Source organism: Balaenoptera physalus (genome assembly GCF_965194825.1).
Source record: "Balaenoptera physalus genome assembly, chromosome: 1".
Taxonomy (NCBI): domain Eukaryota; kingdom Metazoa; phylum Chordata; class Mammalia; order Artiodactyla; family Balaenopteridae; genus Balaenoptera; species Balaenoptera physalus.
Window position 1 is genome coordinate 174,067,497 of NC_138882.1, and position 20,829 is coordinate 174,088,325.

At 38.6% G+C, this 20,829-nt stretch overlaps 1 protein-coding gene across 12 annotated transcripts in view; it reads right to left on the minus strand.

Moving 5' to 3' along the window:
• PHACTR4 (phosphatase and actin regulator 4) overlaps nucleotides 1–20,829 on the minus strand; it is a 150,937-nt gene that overhangs the window by 91,163 nt on the left and 38,945 nt on the right. The window contains exon 1 of one of the 12 annotated variants that reach the window (XM_082440139.1): nucleotides 17,522–17,606. The exons of the other annotated variants lie outside the window; for them this stretch is intronic. The gene's annotated coding sequence lies outside the window, so the exon portion shown is untranslated. Of the gene's footprint in view, nucleotides 1–17,521; nucleotides 17,607–20,829 lie in introns of those variants that run through there. 12 annotated transcript variants of the gene reach the window in all.

Sequence of the window (20,829 nt, forward strand, 5' to 3'; positions counted from 1 at the left end):
AGTATCCTGAGGGAATGGTGCAGATCCTATTACTTTTAACATCATAAATAAAACTTGACTTAAAAGCTAGGGTCTTTGAGGATCCTGAGGCAAAGGGAACTATGTAACCACATCTGTCTAAGCCAAACAAGAGATCTGTTTCAGTAACTCCTGACCTTTTAACTTCTGATTCCAGTATCAGAGTCTCAGGTACTCCTTTGCTCTTAGGATGGTGTCTTCTCCAGATGTCTCTGTATTAAATCTATCTGAAGCCACAGATATTCTTTATCAAGCTGAGGAGGAGCTGTAATTTATCTCATCTGAAATACTCTGCATTTAAAACTCCTAATATGAATAATGGCTATAATGACTAAATTTTTTTTATTATTATTATTATTTATTTATTTATTTGTTTGTTTGTTTGTTTATTTATTTTTGGCTGCGTTGGGTCTTCGTTGCTGCGTGTGGGCTTTCTGTAGTTGCATCGAGCGGGGGCTACTCTTTGTTGCGGTGCGCGGGCTTCTCATTGCGGTGGCTTCTCTTGTTGCGGAGCACGGGCTCTAGGCGCGTGGGCTTCAGTAGTTGTGGCACGTGGGCTCAGTAGTTGTGGCTCGCGAGCTCTAGAGTACAGGCTCAGTAGCTGTGACATGGGCCCAGCCGCTCCGCGGCATGTGGGATCTTCCACGACCAGGGCTCGAACCTGTGTCCCCTGCATTGGCAGGCAGATTCCTAACCGCTGCGCCCCTAGGGAAATCCCATGACTAAATATTATATAACATTAAAAATGAACTACAGACATGCCTATCAACATGGATGAACACACCAATATAATGTTGGGTAAATAAAGTAGCAGAAAAATTCAGCAGTGTGAGATCATTGATACAAAGTTTAAAATATGCAAAATAATAGAGTGTTTAGGGATACATAAATCAGTGTAAAAAAGCATAAAGACATACACTAGAATGATAAACATCAATTTTAGGGGTGTGATTTAATCTAGGCAGGAGAAAGGAAATGCAATCATCAAGAGGAACATGGGACTTTAATTCTACTGGTAATGTTTTTGTTCTTAATCTGAGTGCTTGGTACACAAGTTAACTTGTTTTAGTATTCTTTTTTATTTAGATTTCAGAAATTTAATAAAATAAATAAGTGTATATAAAATGTATGTGTGCAGTTTAAAGATAAAAATTAAATCAATACTCAGTTTAATAAATAGAAGTTGTTTAATTTAGTCAAAATTCCAATCTTTTCCTTTAAAGTCTAGGCTTTTTCTGTTTTAAAAATTTTATAAAACCTGAGATAAGACATTTTCTTCTAGGGAATTCTCTGGTGGTCCAGTGGTTAGGACTCGGCACTTTCACTGCCAGGGGCCCAGGTTCAATCCCTAGTCGGGGAACTAAGATCCTGCAAGATGTGCGGCGTGGCCCCCCCACAAAAAAAATTTTTTTTTCTTCTAAATATTTTAAAATTTTACCTTTCACATTTAGATCATTAATGCAACTGGAATTGATTTTTATGTATGGTATTAGATAGGGATCCAGTTTTTTCTTATGGCTAAATGATCTCAGTTAATTACTGAATAATTTATCCTTTCTCCACTGATCTGTAATGCCACTTTTTTTTCTTTTTTCATGTATTTATTTTATTTATTTACTTTTGGCTGCTTTGGGTCTTCGTTGCTGCGCGTGGGCTTTCGCTAGTTGCGGTGAGTGGGGCTACTCCATTGCGGTGCGCGGGCTTCTCATTATGATGGCTTCTCTTGTTGCGAGCACGGGCTCTAGGCGCACGTGCTCAGTAGTTGTGGCTAGCGGGCTCTAGAGCGCAGGCTCAGTAGTTGTGGCACACGGGTTTAGTTGCTCCACAGCACATAGGATCTTCCCAGACCAGGGCTCGAACCCATGTCCCTTGCATGACAGGGAGATTCTTAACCACTGCGCCACCAGGGAAGCCCTGTAATGCCACCTTTGTCACATATCCAAGTTTCCCTATACTCAAAGGTCTCTTTCCCAGTGCTCTATTCTATTCTACAGGTCTATTTCTTGATGCCAGGACCAAAACAACCTTGTCTAACGATTACGGTTTTACAATAAGTCCTGTAATCAGGTAGGGCAAGTTTCCCCATCTTGTCTTCAGAAGCATCTTGGCTGCTCCATCAATGTGTCAAGTTCCATGAAAAAAACTTCTTGGAACTTTTATTAGAATTACATTAGACCTAAAATACAAGCTGGGGAGAACTGTCATCTTTATAATACTGACTTTCAATCCATGAATATCATATGTGTCTCCCATTTGTTTAGGACTTCTTTATTACTTCTCTAATTGGACCATCTTTGTCTTTTAAACAGAGAGTTTTGGGGGAAACCTGATCTAATTTATTTTTATTGTGAATAAGAGATATTTGTATCCCTTTCTACTATTTTATTTTCCATTTTTTATTTCTTCCACTTTCCAGTTTTCTTTTTCTTTTGACTTCTGTTGGATTTTTTTCTCATTCATTTTTCTACTAATTTCTATTTATTTTAATTCTTTCTATTTCTACTTTTTTATTGTCACCCCTGAAAGGCAAAAATGAATACTTTACCTGAAGTCTAAAGTTAATATCTTTACTCTCCTTCTTAATTAAACAAGAACTCTTGGAATGCTTTTACTTCAAACCCCTTCCCTACTTATATTTGAGTACTTTCCATTTTTACATCCACAAATAATATGTTATTATTGTTTTATTAAGTCAATCCTTCTTAAGATTTTCCCCAGCGGACATCATATCCTTTGCTCATCATTCCTCTTTGCATCTCTGACCTTGTTTCCAAGAAGCATTCTTCCTTCTACCTGAAGTACATCCTCTAGAAGTTCCTTTGGTGAGGTTCTGTGGCAATATATTTTCTCAGTTTCTTTGTTTGAAATTTTCCTTCTTTTAGACTTATTTTTTTAAAATATTTATTTATTTTATTTATCTATTTGGCTGTGCCGGGTCTTAGTTTCGGCACGTGGGATCTTCGTTGCTGCGTGCAGGATCTTCGTTGTGGATGCAGGCTCCTTTAGTTGCAGCGTGTGGGATCTAGTTCCTTGACCAGGGATCTAACCTGGGCCCCCTGCATTGGGAGCATGGAGTCTTAACCACTGGACCACCAGGGAAGTCCCTAGACTTATTTCTGAAATATGATTTTAGTGGGTATACAACACTAAATTGACAGGTGTTTTCTTTTAGCATTTGTAAAATATTGTTTCACTGTCTTCTTGCTTCCAGTCCTGGCTTGACGGGAACAGCAAACAATCTCCCAAAATGTATATATCCTGCTAGAGGAAACTATGTAGTCTCAGGGTCCATTATAAACCCTTTTTCCGGGACTTCCCTGTTGGTCCAGTGGGTAAGACTCCACGTTCCCAATGCAGGGGGCCAGGGTTTGATCCCTGGTTGGGGAACTAGATGCCACATGCATGCCGCAACTAAGAGCTCACATGCCGCAACTAAAGATCCTGCATGCTGCAACTAAGACCCAGCACAGCCAAAATAAATAAATAAATAATTAATTAATTTAAAAAAATAAAAATAATAAAGGAAATAAAGTAGTATAGTTTATCTAACTACGAGGAAACCGGGAAAAAGCATTTAAAAGTCAAACTGACAAAAACAAGTAAAGAAAACTTGTCAACTAAAAAAAAAAAAAAGTCAAAGGTAGTTGAACTGGTACCTCTCAGGCCTTGAATAGGTTACTTGCCTGCTATATGACCTTAATCTTCAACATAACCATAAGGTAGATATTACCATCCCCATTTTAAGATGAACTTAGGGTATGTGGAAGGTTAAGTAGCTTATCCAAGGTCAATTACCTAATAAAGAGTGAAGCCAGGATTTTTTAATCCAGGCAGCCTGACTTCTGAGTTTGCATTTAAACCATATACGATGTTGCCTGATCCTAAATCAAGGACTGTTAACTGATTTAAGATCTGTAAGAGGTTTACACTCTGCTAAACCAAAGAGCTGAGGAATTCCCTTGTGCAAGAGATTCGTATGTTAAAAGCCCTGATCAATACAGGCTTCCTCTATCTAAAATTGTAAGATAATTAGAATTATTTAAAGCAACAAAAAAAGCACAGCCACTAGTCTAGTATGTCTTAGAAGATTCTTCACCAGCTAAACTGCCAAGTGGTTTTTTTTTTTTAATAAATTTATTTATTTATTTATTTTTGGCTACGTTGGGTCTTCGTTGCTGAGCGCAGGCTTTCTCTAGTCACATCGAGCAGGGGCTATTCTTCGTTGCGGTGCTCGGCTTCTCATTGTGGTGGCTTCTCTTGTTGTGGAGCAGAGGCTCTAGGCACGCGGGCTTAGTTGCTCCACGGCATGTGGGATCTTCCCGGACCAGGGTTCGAACCCATGTCCCCTGCATTGGCAGGCAGATTCTTAACCACTGCTCCACCAGGGAATTCTGCCAAGTAGTTTTAAGATCATATAAAAATTCAACTAGGAGATTACAAACAAATGGATACTAACAGCAGGACATTTCTAGAAAATATGGCAAACCCCTGATACGTGAATGGGTTCATTTCAATTTGCAAAAACTGGAAAGTTGCTCCCGCCATAAAAAATGGCAGGACAAGAAGGAAGGAAAGGCAGTCAAATCCCAAGACACCACCCCTCCTTTCAGGAATCCTTGTATGCTCTTCATCCTCTTCCCAATACTATTCCACACCCCGTCACCATCTCCAAATTCTTCTAACAAATCCCTCCAAAGTCCCCTTCTGGTTCTGCAAATTCAGAAAAGGGTAAGAAATATATTGGTGGATTTTTTTATTCTATGAAAGCACTGATTACAAATGAAACTAGCCAAACAACAAATCAGTTAAATTACTTCATCAAATGCTAAAAATCTTGTTTTGCATGAACACTGCTTTAAGCTAAACATCAGCCATTCATCAATACAAGGATGTGCTGGGCCACACAACATAAATAAAAGTGGATTTACAAAGGACAATCGACTATAATGTTTCTACTTCCTAGCCAAAACCATCTTTTTTTTTTTTTTAATATCAAGCAGATTTTAAAATAAAATTTTAGAGGTATATGAAACATTTGTCAATCTGGTTTACATTTAAGTGGTATCTGTGACAATGTCCATAAAATCTAGGGCAAATAATAAGAAAAGTAATTTTAGTTTTATTTTATATCTGCAAAACTAAAAGCCTTGGTCTATAGTTTACCTAATAGATATTTAATGCTGCTGTTGCTAATGGTAGCCATAGTCTCGATGGTATTAACATTAGTACATAAAATCGTGAAATACAACTATCCCCTTCCCAGCTTTAGCAAAACCGTTCATATGTACCAGGTTCCTCAACTTTAATAACCATGGCTAGGTCAATCTAGTGAGAGAAACACATAAGCGTGCACTGTAGACTAATAATTTCTGATATTAAAAGCAAAAATGGTTCTTTATCTCAATCACCCTAGTAATAGCCTTCATTCTTTGTTTCACTTTGAGTGTCCAAGATAGCCACAAGTTGTAAATACAGATATAAATGAGTCTACCAATATGTGAACCATCAAGAATGAAAAGATTATCTTTCTGCCTTTTCTATTCCTTTTTATGGCACTTCCATAATGCTAGACCCGTGCTCTGCAAAATAACCTTCTTCCTCCTGAGAAAGCACAACAAGTGAATATAATTACTCAGGCAAAAACTAAAGAACAAACATTTACTGGGTAGACGGTTAAGAGAACTCAGATTATTTTCCATTGAACAAATCAGCATAAATTAGTTTCAAATATCATTCACTCACACAAAGCTGATTAGTCATTTTGGTTACAAAAGATAATACTGCAGAATTTAATCTCCTTGTCCTTTTGGCTTCAAGTGGGATTAATAATACCTGACCTCAAAGAGTTGTGAGAATATCATGAAATAGTATTTGTTAAAAAAAAAAAAACAGTAAAATATGAGCTGTGCCTGCATACAGTAAGTACTTAATAACTGTTCAGCTAAGCAAGTGGTTATTAAGAACCAATTATTGATAGATGCCAAGTACCGTGCCAGACAGTGTACAAAGAGAAGTAAGTTTATGGTCTTTAAACTTAAAAAGCAACACCAGTAAAGAAAAAGAGATGGTCATGTTAACAAATAGGTATTAATATAATATACGTGCAATAATGTAAATACAGGTAGCAAAGAAAAGGGTTCCCCCCCCTTTCCTGTTTAAACACATATGAGAAATAGGGCTGGACTTCCACATAATGCTAAAGCTCACCCCACTCCTTGATTTTAGTTCCAAATCAAAACTCAAAGCAGATTTTAGCTGTCATGAGTCTAAGCTTGACTAGAATACATAATATCTAGAAATATTATCAAGATGATGAAACCAACTTACACCGGAGAGAAGGGACAATTTAAAGTATCATCTCCATTTATTCCTTGGACTTGACCGGAAAGCACACCATTACAGAAATAAACAAAATTAAGAAACAGTGTATCAACTGCTCTTCCAGAGTGATCTACAATTGCTCAGACAGATGCTACTACCTTAATGTAAGGAATTAACACTGTAATCTACATGTACCATTATTATCTGTCACCACAGAATCTACCTGTTTGACTGGAAATTGGAAAACTTCTAGTTTCTTAAAATAACTTTCTTTGCCATTTCTGAGCTATTTTTGTTAATACTACATAGAAATTTGGCAGCTACAAATAGAGTTGGTTCACAAAGAACTTCATTTGTTTTTGCCTTACCAGAAAAATGAAACATTAAAAAGAGATTTACAGGTAAGTTAAAAATGTAAATGGGATTTTAGCAGAAATAAAAAATATTGAAAATTTTAAAATAGAGATTTACAATCATGCGCTCAGTAATAGTTTTACAAATGTCTTTTAAAAGGTCTGTTCAATAAAAGTTACACTTGCAAAAAGATTACTTAATTTTAAGCACAAATAATGAACATCTTACATATTACTTAAGGGTAAAGACATAAAAATGGGGGTAATTTCCCTTTTTAAGAAAAACTGTAGGGACTTCCCTGGTGGTGCAGTGGTTAAGAATCCGCCTCCTGATGCAGGGGACACAGGTTCGAGCCCTGGTCCGGGAAGATTCCACATGCCGCGGAGCAACTAAGCCCGTGGGCCACAACTACTGAGCCTGCGCTCTAGAGCCTGCGAGCCACAACTACTGAGCCTGAGTGCCACAACTACTGAAGCCTGCGCACCCTAGAGCCCATGCTCCGCAACAAGAAGCCCGCGCACCGCAATGAAGAGTAGCCCCCACTCGCTGCAACTAGAGAAAGCCCACGTGCAGCAATGAAGACCCAATGCAGCAAAAATAAACAAATAAATAAATTTATAAAAAAAAAAGAAAACAAAAACTGTAACCTCCTCCTCCTAGTTAAACAGTCCTTCTGTCTAAGTTCATTCACACTAAGCAGTATGAATCAGCTTTGAAACAGAGGTGTGGCTTACTGATAACCAAAAGTACTCTCAGGAAATATCATTAGTGAGTTATAAAGGACAGATCTCAGCAAGGGCAATTCATCACCACTAGCCATGACAAAATCTATACCCAGAAAAATGTAGCACTGGCATTATGTATATCACATTTTGAGAAAATCCCCCAGAACAAAACATATTTTTAAAAGCTACAGTATTCAGTGATATATCAAATCTTCTTAAAAAACAATTTTGGCAGTGAACATTAACTATCATGAAAATACTATTTATAAAATCTCCAAAAATAATTTTATCCCCAAACTGAAAATGTAAAGAAATGAAATTCATATTTGTTGTCAACTTGACTTTTAAAATAATTATGTGATGAAGACACATGAACAAATAAATGGGAATGATGAGAGGGAATTCACTGAAGAAATACAAATGGTTAATAAAGACGAAAATATGTTCAACCTGATTACTAATAAGGAAAATACCAACGTAAAGTGAGTTTTATTTTTATTTTTCTTGCCTATCAGAATGGCTAAAAATTTGAAGATTTAAACTATTCAGTTTGTGGGGGAGAGGAAGGAGAAAAGGAAAGATATTGATCAAAGGGTATAAGATAAGTAAGTTCTGGAGACCTAAGGTACAGCATGATGACTACAGTTAATAATAATGTATTGTATACTTGAAATTTGCTGAGAGTAGATCTCAAATGTTTTCAACACACACGTGTGCACGCTGCTAACTGTGTGAGGTGATGGATATGTTAATTAGCTTGATGTGGTAACCATTTCACAAAGTAGATGTACATCAAAATATCACACTGTACACCCTAAATACATACACTATTTATTTGTCAATCATATCTCAATAAAGCTGGAAAAAAAAAGAATAAAATATCCAGTATTGGTGGTATTCAAGAAACAAAAGCAGCAGTGGGTGGTGGTGGTGGTGGGATGAATTGGGAGATTGGGATTGACATATATACACTAGTATGTATAAAATGGGTGACTAATAAGAACCTGCTGTATAAAAAAACAAATAAAATAAAATTCAAAACTTCAAGAAAAAAATAATACTAATGCATAGAAAAGTATTCTCATAAATTAACAGGTAATTTGATGTGTCTTTTTGGAGGACACTTTGGCAGTACCAATCAAGTTTGTAAACCTTTGACCCGGCAACTCCACGTCTAAAGTACAGATATACTAGACTCAAAAAGATATTGTGGCAGCATTATTTATAATGGCAAAAACTCGAGATACCTGAAAGGTCTGTCAACAGGAAAATGGCTAAAGAATGAAACCTTCATACATTGAATACCATGAAGACATTCAAACATCTACTATGTCCTGACATTAAAGGATATACTCAACATATTGTTGAATGAAAAAAAGAAACAAGTTGCATAACGAAAGGTAGGATTATAAGGCTAATCACCAAAAGGGTTCTCAGTGGAAGTTTGGAGGGGACAGGAGTGGGAATAAGAGAGAGAGAGTAGGGTGATAAGGACTTTTGCTTTTTATTTTATGTACTTATATACTATCTGAATTATTATTGTATATTTCCTTTACAATCAAAAATTATTTTTAGGGAACTCCCTGGCGGTCCAGTGGTTAGCGCTCCACACTTGCACTGCAGGGAGCAGGGGTCTGATCCCCGGTCAGGGAACTAAGATCCTGAACAGCATCACCAAAAAAAAAAAAAAAAAAAATTATTTTTAAGATTTGCAGAATCAGAATTAATCATCTTATTTCTTCACCTGGAATACTTGAGACTAAAGTTGTGTTTTACGCAAGAAAAGTTTCCCTTTAATAGATGAAGTTTGGTTAAATATATCTATACAGTGTTAGAAATCAAGTAAAAATGGTCAATGGAAAGACCGACAAATGAATTTTAAAAAATAGTTTCATAAGATACATGCACCTCCTATGTTCATAGCAGCACTATTTACAACAGCCAACACATGGAAACAACCTAAATGTCCATCGACAGATGAACAGATAAAGAAGATGTGGTACATATATACAGTGAAATATTACTCAGCCATTAGAAAGAATGAAATAATGCCATTTGCAGCAACATGGATGGACCTAGAGATTATCATACTAAACAAAGTAAGTCAGAAGGAGAAAGACAAATACCATATGATATCACTTATATGTGGAATCTAAAATACAACACAAATGAACGTATCTACAAAACAAAAACAGACTCACAGACACAGAGAACAGACTTGTGGTTGCCAAGGGGGAGAGGGAGTGGGGGAGGGAAAGATTGGAAGTTTGGGATTAGCAAATGCAAACTATTATATATAGGATGGACTACATCAAGGTCCTACCGTATAGGAAACTATATTCAATATCTTATGATAAACCATAAGGAAAAGAATATGAAAAAGAATATATATGTGTATGAGTGAGTCACTTTGCTGTACAGAAGAAATTAAAACAGTATTGTAAATCAACTATACTTCAAAAAAATTTTTTAAAAAGTTTCATGTATGCCTGGATCATACGATATCAAGTACGAATATTTCTTCATGAAATAATATTTAGGATCACTATTTATAGGAATTTAATGTGGCATAATTGATGCTTAATAGGTTAACCCTTTTTTTTAAAAATTTATTTTGGCTGCGCTGGGTCTTAGTTGCAGCATTCGGGATCTTCATTGTGGCATGCGGACTCCTTAGTTGCAGCATGCATGAGGGATCTAGTTCCCCGACCAGGGATCGAACCCCAGGCCCCCTGCATTGGGAGCACGGAGTCCTACCCACTGGACCACCAGGGAAGACCCAGTAGGTTAACCCTTTTAATCTCTTTTAATTAAAAAGAAGTTGCTCAACAACTGCCCCTTAATATTTTCCTTTCTGTTCTGCCCTCCAAAAGCACTAGCACATACTAAAATATTTTAGTTACCAAATCTTCTAAACCTTTTATTAATAATTCTTAACATAAGCACCCTGAAGATAGTTAAATGCTTGCTCTTCTCCAGAGAGTTAAGAGGCTAGAGAGAAGCTTCTGATTTTCTACAAAATAAAACAAATGTAAGCACAAAGAGGAGACAGTTTTAAAAATATAAAGAAATAAACACAGACACAAAAGGTCAAATATTATGATTCAACTTATATGTGGCACCTAGAATAGGCAAATTCATAGAAGACAAAAAGCAGAATAGAGGTTACCAGGGGTTGAGGGGGGAGGACAATGGAGAGTTATTTAATGGGTACAGAGTTTGGGATGCTGAAAAAGTTTTGGAAATGGATATTGGTGATGGCTGCACAACACTGTGAATGTACTTAATACCACTGAATTATACACTTAAGAAAGGATAAAATGGTAAATTTTACAGTTTGAAAAAGTTTGCAATCATTAATGCAGTTGCAGAGAAGCAGACTTCTTACTTATCTTATGCCATAATATGCAAATGCATATTCGTTTAACAGAATGGTCTTAGTGGTCTGTGGCTACAGTGGAAGGACAAAGCCCCTCTCCCAATTATACAAAGATATCCCAGAAGCCAATTATCTCTGGGATTTTATGTAAGCACATAGAATATGTAAAAGACTGTTTGTAAAATAGCCAATCTTAATGGTATCACCAATAGGTAAAAAACATCGTGGGACTTCCCTTGTGGTCCAGTGGTTAAGAATCTGCCTTCCGATGTAGGGGACGCGGGTTCAATCCCTGGTCCAGGAAATAAGATCCCACAGGCCACAGGGCAACTAAGCCTGTGTGCTCTGGAGCCCACATGCCGCAACTACTGAGCCCGCATGCTCTGAAGCCCGCGCGCCACAATGAAAGATCCTGCATGCTGCAACAAAGATCCCACGTGCGGCAACTGAGACCCAACGCAGCCAAATAAATAAATATAAATAAATTTATTTTTTAAAAATTGTGTCTTTTTTTAATACTTACAGCAAAGATGCACCCATATCCTGAATCCTAATGCTCTCCCTCAAATTTAAATTCAGAGGAAGGGATGGGAGACAAAGATGAGTGTGTGCAAGTAAAAGGAAGTGGAAAGTACTCTTCATACCTTCTGACTGGTTCTATCCAGTTATTCTTTGGTATCTACTGGCAGTATTTTTTTTTTTTAACATCTTTATTGGAGTATAACTGCTTTACAATGGTGTGTTAGTTTCTACTGGCAGTATTTTTAAAAGGGGTTTATCCATGATGGAAGGGAAGACAGGAAAGGCTACCCTCCTTAGGAACTCTCCCTCTTTCTACCTGTCACCCACAGGAGGAGGGGAAAAAGTATTTCAGGGCTCTACTTTTTAACCTTGATTAATAGACAATCAACCCACCCAAAGAACTACCATTTTCTATGAAACCCATTCCGAGGTAAATAAGAATAAAATACATCATCAACACGAATGTGAGAAAAATACTTCATACTTTTTTTTAATATCCTTGATCCCTTATAAAGATTTTTAATTTCTAATGACCTAGGTGGATATTAGTAGTGCAAGTTTAATAAGAACACTTCAATTTAGTGTCCTCCAAAGCTTCAAATGTCCTCATGAAACAATGCTACTAGAAATAACTGGATACGGGACTTCCCTGGTGGTCCAGTGGTTAAGACTCTGTGCTCCCAAGGCAGGGGGCCCGGGTTCGATCCCTGGTCAGGGAACTAGATCCCGCATGCTGAAACTAAGGCCCAGAGCAACCAAATAAATAAATAAATATTAAAAAAAAAAAAAGAAATAACTGGATAGCATTAAGAAAAAAATTAACTTCACGCTGGTCAGAATGGCCATCATCAAAAAAATCTACAAACAATAAATGCTGGAGAGGGTGTGGAGAAAAGGAACCCTCTTGCACTGGTGGTGGGAATGTAAATTGATACAGCCATTATGGAGAACAGTATGGAGGTGCCTTAAAAAACTAAAAATAGAACTACCATATGACCCAGCAATCCCACTACTGGGCATATATCCTGAGAAAACCATAATTCAAAAAGACACATGCACCCCAATGTTCATTGCAGCACTGTTTACATTAGCCAGGTCATGGAAGCAACCTAAATGTCCATCGACAGACGAATGGATAAAGAAGATGTAGTACATTATATACAATGGAATATTACTCAGCCATAAAAAGGAACGATATTGGGTCATTTGTTGAGACATGGATGGATCTAGAGACTGTCAATACAGAGTGAAGTAAGTCAGAAAGAGAAAAACAAATATCGTATATTAACGCAGATATGTGGAACCTAGAAAAATGGTACAGGTGAACCAGTTTGCAGGGCAGAAATTGAGACACAGATGCAGAGAACAAACGTATGGACACCAAGGGGGGAAAGCGGCGGGGGGCTGGTGGTGGTGGTGTGATGAATTGGGAGATTGGGATTGACATGTATACACTGATGTGTATAAAATGGATGACTAATAAGAACCTGCTGTATAAAAAAATAAATAAAATAAAATTCAAAAATTAAAAAAAAACATTTTTTCCCACACCTCAAAATTAATTTTTCAAAAAAAAGAAAAAAGAATGGGAGAAACAGAAGTTGAGAAATTAATATTTGCTCCACCTATGGAGAAACAATTTTCTAATGATGGAAGAAATTACAAAGGAACCAGTGAAGAGCTATGGCATGAAATATTTAGATTTCTGTACAAAACAAAACAAAAATAAAAATGAATATCTCATGGACTTCCCTGGTGGTGCAGTGGTTGAGAATCCGCTTGCCAGTGCAGGGGACATGGGTTTGAGCCCTGGTCTGGGAAGATCCCACATGCCAAGGAGCAACTAAGCCCGTGCGCCACAACTACTGAGCCTACGCTCTAGAGCCCGTGAACCACAACTACTGAGCCCAAGTGCCACAGCTACTGAAGTCCGTGTGCCTAGAGTCTGTGCATCGCAACAAGAGAAGCCACCGCAATGAGAAGCCCGCACACCACAAGGAAGAGTAGCCCCCGCTCACCGCAAACTAGAGAAAACCTGCGTGCAGCAATGAAGACCCAACGCAGCCAAAAATAAATAAATAAATAAATAAATTTAAAAAAAAAAGTCAACAAGGACCTACTGTATAGCACAGGGAACTATACTCAATATTATGTAATAACCTATAAGGGAAAAGAATCTGAAAAAGGATATATATGCTCTACATCTGACACGCGATATTTTAAATCAACTCTATTTTAATAAAAAAAATTTTTTTAAAGAAGTAAAATAAAGGAGTTCCCTGCTGGCCTAGTGGTTAGGATTCCGGGCTTTTACTACTGTGGCCCAGGTTCAATCCCTGGACGGGGAACTCCCACAAGCTGTGCTGCAAGCTGTGCAGCGTGGCCAAAAAAAATAAAATAAATAAATAAAATGAAATGAAAAAAATAAATAAAATATTTTAAAAATCAAGCACTATGTAAATGTTCATACCTGCTGATCCAGTAATTTCATTTTTTTTAATTTATTTTTTATTGACATATAGTTGAATTACAACATTGTGTTAATTACTGCTGTACAGAAAAGTGACTCAGTTATACATATATATACATTCTTTTTCATATCCTTTTCCATTATGGCTTATCACAGGATATTGAATATGGCAGTAATTTCATTTAAAAAAAAAAGTTACATGTACAGAGACCTGTGTGGCAGTATTATTCACAATGGTTAAATAAATTGAAGCCAACAACATAGGAATCCTTGGTTCAGTTGTTCTTTAATTTTTTTAAATTTTATTTGGCTGCGCTGTGTGGCTTGCCAGATCTTAGTTCCTGGACCAGGGATCGAACCTGGGCCTACTGCAGTGAAAGCACCAAGTCCTGACCACTGGACTGCCAGGGTATTTCCCTTAGTTCAGTTTATTTTCATAAACAGGCACTGTTTAGTGGGCAGAATAAAGAGGTAAATAAGCTACAGAGGGAAAAGTGCCCTGCAGAGACATGGGCAAAGTACTCTGGGATCACTCAAGGTAAGGATGAATCATTAACCTTTTAAGCCAGTTTTTGACACTGTATTTCCAACCTAAGTGCAAAGAAGAGAACAGGTATCTGGGTAGATAGAATCAAGTACATTGGTTATCTGCTAGATATCCGCAAGGTCAAGGCGGGCTAAGACAGTTCTCTGTAAGAGATTTTGTTGAGTTCCATCAGAATTAGCCATCCACAAAGGAAACAAACAAATGAAGCAATGTACTCAATTTCTGTGAGATAATCATAAAATTGTTATCTACCCTTAAATAAAATACAGTCAACAACTATTTTAAAAATACTCCTGGAAATTTGGCTAACAAGTTCACATTTGAGAGAATAAATGCAGAGAATCTTTAACAATGGAGGTTTTTTGTTAAGTCACAGATTTGATTCAAGATAAGATTTGATTTTAATGTATACCTGAAAAAACACCCAGCAACACCATATACTACAAACAAATTTCTAAATTCAGTGCACTGATAGTACACACCCTGAGAGGTTTCCCTTACCACTCAGTACCCTGGAAGTGAAGGATGCGCTTCAAACCAGTTCTTGCTCCCTTGTACAGCACTGATCACAGTACTAATCCCTTTTTCTTTGCCAGGTATAATCATATCTTTTCTCATATTTACTAAACACTATACAGTTTACAAAGACTTCTGACATACATTATCCCATCTGACACTTTTGAAGAAATGGTTACTAACTCTGTTTTATAAATGAGGAAACTTAAAGTTCAAGGAGATCAGCTGACTTGGATAGTCACAGCTAAGAAGTGATGGAGCTGGAACTAGAACGCAGGTTTTCAGACTCCAAAGGTAGTAAATACATTATATTGAGTAACTATGTCAGAACTTTCAGATTGTCAAAACCAACACGTGGTGCTTTAAACACAATAGAGAAGTTAAACTGAAAACCAAGCTTGAATCTGAAAGCTGTATGGTTTCAGCCATCTCTTCCCTAAAAATCAGTCACTAAACACATTTCCTCTCCTAAACTCCTCGGAATACCATAAAAATCCTAGAATTTGAGAAATCAACTAAACCAGACCCTTTTAGAGATGAGAAAACTGAAGCATAAGACTTCTGACTCGCTCCGAGCCTCCCATTACAACACAGTTTGTCTTTTTCTAAGGCCCACATCAACAGTACTGTATTCAAGAAATGTCTGAGGGGACTTCCCTGGTGGCACAGTGGTTGGGAATCTGCCTGCCAGTGCAGGGGACACGGGTTCGAGCCCTGGTCCGGGAGGATACCACGTGCCACGGAGCAAATAAGCCCGCAACTACTGAAGCCCATGCGCCTACAGCCCGTGCTCCGCAACGGGAGAGGCCACTGCGGTGAGGGGCCCGCGCACCGCAGCAAGGAGTAGCTCCCGCTCGCCGCAACTAGAGAAGAGCCCACGTGCAGCAATGAAGACCCAATGCATCCAAAAATAAATTAAAAAAAAAAAAAAGAAATGTCTGAGAATGGAGGAGACAGAATGGATGGCCGACTGGCTAATTTGTCTGACCTCGGTGGGGCCCTAACTGAGGTTCAGCAGCCCTTTTGCTCACCTCTGGTGGGTTCCCTTACCTTTTCCATGACTGCTATTCCAAACTTTTAACATTCTCTGAAGTCCTCCAGCCCACTCTATCCTTTGATCATTCTGCAGATAACTTAACTCATTCATTCAGAAAGATTTTAAAAAAAGAAGTCATCAGGCATTAACAGACCCTACAAGGCAGAAATTATTATTCTAAACTTTGAAGTCAAAATATATCTGGGTTCCAGATCACTTCAATTACTTAAAGGTGCCTTTGGGAAATTTAATCTCTCTGAGCCATACCTCCTTCAGCTGTCAAATGGGAATGCCCACCCAATCTACAGAATTTTTGTAAAATTAAATGAAATAGCACATAGAAAAGTACCTAGATCAGTGTCGGGGTGCAAAATAGGCTGTTGGTAACTTACTCCAATTTCAACTTCCACCTCCGTCACTTCAAATATATCTTCTCCCATCCTTTCTCCATGCTTCCTTTTCAAGGCTCACCTCTCTATGAGCTTTGATTTTATTTCCTCCCAATGTTTCTCTATTATCTTCCTTTTCTTTTGCGCAGATCTTCAATATCTGGCTCTCTGCTGGCTCCTTTTCCTTTACCTTCAAACATGTCAAATCTCTCCCATTCTTTAAAATCAAAACAAAACCAAAAAAAGGTCCTTAATCCTGCCTCCTATTTAGCACTTACTCTAAATATGCTCCTAAACCCTCTAACCCACCCTGAAGACAGCAAGCAATTACCCGTCAAAACAGATCAGCTTATGTCAATTTCCTGCTTAAAAACTTCTGATGGTTTAGCAATTCCTTAATCATAAAGCCTGAAGTCTTCTTTTGGCCGTGCCACCACACAGCTTGCGGGATCTTAGTTCCCCGACAATTGACTGAACCCAGGCCACAGCAGTGAAAGTGCCGACTGCTAACCACTGGACCGCCAGGGAATTCCCATAGCCTGAAGTCTTTAACAAGCATTTTGAATCCTTCTCAGCACACAGCCATCGATCTTTCCTTTCACCGGCCATTAACACTTTTCAACTTCTCAGCCCCACTGGTCCAGAGATCCCTAAGTATTCCATAACTTTCTAGAATGATATGCATATGTTTCATTTCTTAAAAAATATTTAATTATGTATTTATTTGTTCGGCTGCACCAGTCTTAGTTGCGGTATGTGAGATCTTTTAGTTGCGGCATGTGGGATCTTTAGTTGCGGCATGCGGGATCTTTAGTTGCGGCATGCGGGATCTATTTCCCTGACCAGGGATCGAACCCGGGCCCCATGCATTGGGAGTGCAGAGCCTTAACCACTGGACCACCAGGGAAGTCCCAGCATATGTCTCCTTATATGCAGTTTTCTGGGGTGAAAATCTATTGCTATTCTCAAATTTTCTAGAGGGGGTACCTGAACCAAAAAAATGTAAAAACCCACTGCAATATCCTCTAGCCACACCAGACACACACCTTATACTTCAGCGTCTCCATTCCTATGCTCAAACTGCCCCCTCTGGCTGGAATAACCTTAATAGTAACTGTTCTTATTAATCCCTCAAGAACAAGCTCCAAAATCACTTCCTCTGTAATGCCTTCCTTCACTGTTTACCAAAACAGAATCATTCAGTCCCTTACCTATAGTATAACACACCCCTATTTAATACTCACCAGACTACTAGGTGTTGTAATGTTGTAAGCTTTAAGGCAGGAGCTATATGCCTTCACATCTTTGTACCGCCAGAACATAACCCAGGTCCTAGCACATGATGGGCAAAACAAAAAAATCTGCTGAACAATTTTGGCACTCAACTGCTCCTACCCACTTTTGTTACTGATTCACTCATTCACCAAACATTTATAAAGTTCCAATGAAATACCTGGAGCTGTGTGCCAAGCAGTAAGGATGTAGACTAGGGCATGGTCCCTGACATTAAGGCAGTTAACTGTGACAATATAGAATAATAATGGTCTTATTTGATAAGTGCTATTTTAAAAGGTCTACATGAAGGGCTATGATAGCCCATGTGAAGATGTGACTAACACTCACAGAAGGTTTAACAATGGGACATCAGATTCTCTCAGAACAGAGAATCCAACTATTCTCTTTCTTTCTTTTTTTTTAAATTAATTTATTTATTTGCTTGTTTTTTATTTTTGGCTGTGTTAGGTCTTCGTTGCTGTGCGCGGGCTTTCTCTAGTAGCGGCGAGCAGGGGCCACTCTTCGCTGCAGTGCGCAGACCCCTCATTGTTGTGGCTTCTCTTGTTGCAGAGCACGGGCTCTAGGCGTGCGGGCTTCAGTAGCTGTGGCACACAGGCTCAGTAGTTGTGGCTCGCGGGCTCTAGAGCGCAGGCTCAGTAGTTGTGGCGCACGGCCCTAGTTGCTCCGCAGCATGTGGGATCTTCCAAGGCCAGGGCTCGAACCCATGTCCCTTGCATTGGCAGGCGGATTCTTAACCACTGCGCCACCAGGGAAGCCTTGTCTTTCTTTATAAACAACCTTTCCCCAATGTTCCTTTTCCTTTTCTAATAGTAGTAACAATAACTTACCACAGGAATGTGAAGGGTACAATGCAACCAAATTTTTATCCTACTCGATTCTGGAAACAATTCCACAAGCTAGGTAGGGCAGGAATCATTACACCCATGTTAAAGATGAGAAAACTAAAGTTCAAAGAGGTTACTGATCAAAATTGCACAGTAAATAAGAGGGGATTTATTTAGTACTTATTTACAGTCTTACTCCTCCCTTTCAAACCTAATCAGTTTGTAAGCCCCAGAGAAAAAAGGCTTTTGTTCTCACTGCTTTGTTCTCAGGGACTACAAAGGTGCTTAAAACACAACAGGTGGGGTTTGCCTGGTGGCTCTGTGGTTAAGAATCCGCCTGCCAACGCAGGGTACACAGGTCCGAGCCCTGATCCGGGAAGATTCCACATGCCGCGGAGCAACTAAGCCCGTGCGCGCCACAACTACTGAGCCTGCGCTCTAGGGCCCGCGAGCCACAGCTACTGAAGCCCGCGTGCCACAACTACTGAAGCCAGTGTGCCTAGAGCCTGTGCTCTGCAACAAGAGAAGCCACTGCAATGAGTAGCTTGTGCACGGCAACGAAGAGTAGCCCCCGCTCAACACAACTAGAGAAAGCCCCAACGCAGCCATAAACAAATAAATTAATAAAATAACTTCCCTTCTAAAAAAAAAAAACACAACAGGCTTTCAATAAATATTTGTTGACTGAATTGATTTGAAAATACAGCAGACCAACAGCAAAAAACACAAAGGAAAAAAGCTCCTTCCCATTATGATGGCATAATAAAAGAGAGATTTAAAACAGGCTTCTACTAGTTAGAAAGGCTATACTAATTGTATTGACTCAATTCCACTGGCATGTAATGCATTTTACCTAATTAGAATTTAAGTAAGGGAGGTGAAGTAGGTTTTTATTTCTGATGTCACATTCATGGCATGTACTGACATAAACCCAAGGCTTAAACTGCAAGTTTTTATTAAAAGTAAAAACTAAGAAAGCATTTTCTTGAGTTTTGACTCTCTGCCTAGAAAAATGTCTGAATATCAGTTCCTTCTTCTGTTATTTTCAGCGGCTGATGCTGCCGTATATCGTATAACGTATATACGTTCTCCAATATATTTCTTAATATACCTTTAAGCAAAGATTAGTTAAACCCTTTTAGTAAATAAAACTTTCAATAACCATTAGTCAAAACCACAGCCCAATAACTCACCACCCTTCCCCACCTCCAGGGCTCCATAAAATTGCCATTCTGCCTAGGCACAAGGTAATCACAGCATACCATAAGACAAGGTGATGGAACCAATGCTCAGTATGGCAATTGTTTGTGATCCTAGAAACTCCAGTTCCTTATAAATCAGGTGCTCTGACTGAAAATATTTCCAATATTTTCCTCCAATATTTAAATTTCAGTGAATCACAAGCTGTTGGTAGTGTTATGATAAATAACTGCAATAGGCGTGAGGTAACGGAAAGAGTCCCGGATTTGGAATACAGTTTACTCTACTATTTCCTATCCAGGTTAACTGTGTGACCCCCGGCAAGTCAGTTAACATTTCAGAGGCTGTCAATTTAACATTTTACAGCTGTAAAATGAGAGAACCACCACCTCACAGAACTGCACAGTGAAAATTCAATTATATAACATATATGAACAGTTTTCAAAAATAGCACTGTGGGAATTCCCTGGTGGTCCAGTGGTTAGGACTCCACACTTCCACTGCAGGGGGCACGGGTTCAATTCCTGATCGGGGAACTAAGATCCCTCAAGCCAGGCAGGGAGACCACAAAAAAAAAAAAAAAAGCACCGATAGCACTGTCATCCCTACACAATATTACTAACACAATCAGGGATTCTCAGAGTAAATCACTTCCACTAGGAGATACCAAACAAAGTAATAAAGTACAAAGGGGTTTATCTGCCTACTTGACTAGGGTGGGAATTTTACCTATATAACTTCAATAACCTTCCCTGATTCGTGTAAAGGGGTCCTGGTTGTCCTCATTTCAGAGACTTGAAAGACTAACCTATTTTTCAAAAGGAGTATCTGCAATGGCTTTTATTTTAAAAGCTTTACCTTAAGCTGAACCTAGTCTTCCAACGGGACATACACAAAGGTACCACTCACAAAATGTGATCAAACCCACACAATTCACCAGTTGCAGTAAGGATCTACTACCTCTCCTCCCTCAAACTGGCTTCATTTCGATTACTTCTGTAGCTTTCTAGAAGCCACTAGGTTTCTGGTTTCTTTATAAAGCAGATCCTTCTATTAATGGACATTTGCTTTCAACTCTGCGTTTTCAGCAGAAGTGAAAATGGATTTGAGGGGAATAGAGGGTGTGGAACTGGGCGGCTGGATAAAGTACTGTGGTCTTTTTCTGCGTGCAATGGATGAAAAGGCTGCTCGCTGCCCTATAAATCACTTTCTCTCCTCCGAGATTCTAGCGG